The following is a 2,758-nucleotide window of genomic DNA, read 5'->3' on the forward strand; positions in this document are numbered from 1 at the left end:
GTTTTCTTTGTTCTCATGCTAGTTTTTTTTTTATCTCCCATTATCGGATCTATGTGTTCTATCTTAATTGAAGTCAAATTACAACATAGAACGGAACCCAAAGTTCAAAGTAGTTGTGAATAATTTCTGGTGGAATAATTTATCTGGATAAACCCTAGGATTGTGATTTAATTGGAGGTAAGTTTTTTCTTCTTCAAGCTTTTAATGAATAATATGTTTATTTATGTAATTTTTGGGTTTCTTTTTTTTAATTTACGGTGTATTTGATGGAGTAAATTTAAAAAACAAACTTAAAGTATTCATTTTGCAATGAAAAAATCTAAAAAAAAAATTCTATTTTACCTTACTAACAAATTTATAGACAGATTTTCTGTCTGTATTTAGAGTTTGGAATTATTTTTCAAGGCTCCAATTACCGACGAAAAATCTGTCGAAAAATCTGACGCTAGTTGCCGATAGAAAATCCGTCGAAAAATCTGTCTCTAATTATCGACGAAAAATCTGTCGAAAATCTGTCTCTAATTACCGACGAAAATCCATCAGAAAGTTTGACGTTTTAGGGAAATGGAGGGGAGAATTTATCGAGGGAAAATATGTCGGTAACTGATAAAAATCTGTCGGTAAATTACCGACGAAAAAAATCTATCGATAAATGATTTCCAACGAGACTTTTACAGAGGGACAAAATTCGTTGGTAACAAAAAATTCATCTGTAATAAAGACCAAACCTGTCTGTAAATCTGTCTGTATTAAGCAATTTTCTAGTTGTGACTTAGTGCCACCAAACTAGTAATTCTTGCTAATCACACATAAAAATATTTGATAGATTAAACTATTAAAATGGTACCTGAAAGTTCACATTACTGACAAAAAAAACATAAAAAAGATGCTAACGACAAATGAGTTCTCGAAAGATTTAAAGACGTGATAAAAAGAACTAGATATTAAATATATATTCTAAAAAAAAGATTTTAGAGATCGAATTTTGATGTAAATTTTTGCAATCATTATTAGCGAAATAAAATCTTTTCATCCTTAAATTTTGGTAATTTTATGTCAAGTGATTCTTTTTAAAAGAAAATTGTGAATGATTACATACTTTTGAAAAATAAAAAGAAAAATCTAGAGATCAAATTATGCTTTGAATTTTTTTGTTCCCTTTCTAAATATTTATTCAAATATTGTCACAAAAAATTAGATCAAATGGATAAGTCGTTTGCTAAATATATAAAAATTATTTTGTCACTTACAAAAATATATATATAATATTTATTAATTATTTTTTTTATATTTTAAAATTATTTAGGAGCTGTTTTGTCGATAACATTATTTTTTAAGAACTTTTTATTAGCACCTAAATCTTTCGAGTACCAAATTAGTAGTTAACTTATATTTGATATTATGAAACATGGAAGAACTAAATTTTGTGTGAAAATAAATTTATTTTTTATGGGTATAATAAAGTAGAGTTAGAAATGACAAAAAAAATCCAAATCTACGGTATTCGTAGAAATTATTTGACGGAAGACTAGTAGAGACCTGCAAAATCTTCACGGGGCTCGTCCCTGCAAATAAATGGGAACTGAAGCATGGATTGATGTACCTGCTCCATGGAGACCCCAAAATTTTTGCAAAAAAAATTTACGTCATGCCCGTTTATATATATATATATATATATATATAATAGTTACGGTGACTATAAAGTATTATTAAAACTAAAGTTACACATTTTTTTACATTTTGGTAACACTTTTTTAGCAACACCTTTTAAAAAGTATTGCTAAATAATAAAAAAAATTATTTTAATTTTAGCAATACTTTTAAAACACCATAACTACCGTAACATAGCTCCAATTCATTCAATCTAATCCAAATCGAAAATCGATTAAAATAGCACTAATTTAGATTTGATTGGATTATATTTTTGGCAAATCACATGGATTAAATTAAATTTTAGATTTACTTCTCAAAACCGGTCTAATCCAATCCAAATCGCATGATATGATATAATATTATTTTTTATGATTATATTTAAAATTTTATCTATAATATATTCAATTTGTTATATGTTTTTTATCCTATTCATGTATTATTATTTAGCGAATATTTTATGAATTTAAAAAAATATTTATTTATTTATTTATTTTAATTAATCTATAATTTTATTTCTATTATTATGTTATATTGTTAGTTTTTCAATATACCATTGATACTTGTTATACCATTTTTAGTTATTTAAGATTTGATTTTAAAACTTGTTATGTATATTTTATTTTTTAATCCAAATTCCTTAAAATTGGATTTGATTGGATCGAACTGTCTAGAAAAAAAATCACCCAATCTAAATCGCATGATGTATGAGCATTTTTTAGTAGTTTCCTTAGTTAATTCTCTTAATGAAGTTAGTAGTTTCTCTCTAAATATATTGCATTTTAGTCAAGATACTTTGAGTGCTTTGCTTTCTATGTTTTGTAGAAGATTATTGAAGATTTAGAGAGGAAGCCAACTCAAGAAGGAAGCAAAGTCAGAAAAGTAAAAACAGAAAATAGGCAAAAACAGAAAGGGGGTAAGCAAAGGCATGGCATGTCACTTTCTCACACGCCACCTACACACACTAAGGCTCGAATGCAATGGCGTGCCATGCCATCTACACGCCCAAGTAAGAAAGCACTCCCATGGGCAACCAAGTTCCAGAGGGCCAAATTCAAGCACCCATCGAAGGCATCCCATGCTCAGACACGCCCAAATCACTATGCAT

This window comes from Arachis ipaensis, chromosome B10 (genome assembly GCF_059453495.1).
Source record: "Arachis ipaensis isolate K30076 ecotype BB chromosome B10, ASM5945349v1, whole genome shotgun sequence".
In the NCBI taxonomy this organism is placed as follows: domain Eukaryota; kingdom Viridiplantae; phylum Streptophyta; class Magnoliopsida; order Fabales; family Fabaceae; genus Arachis; species Arachis ipaensis.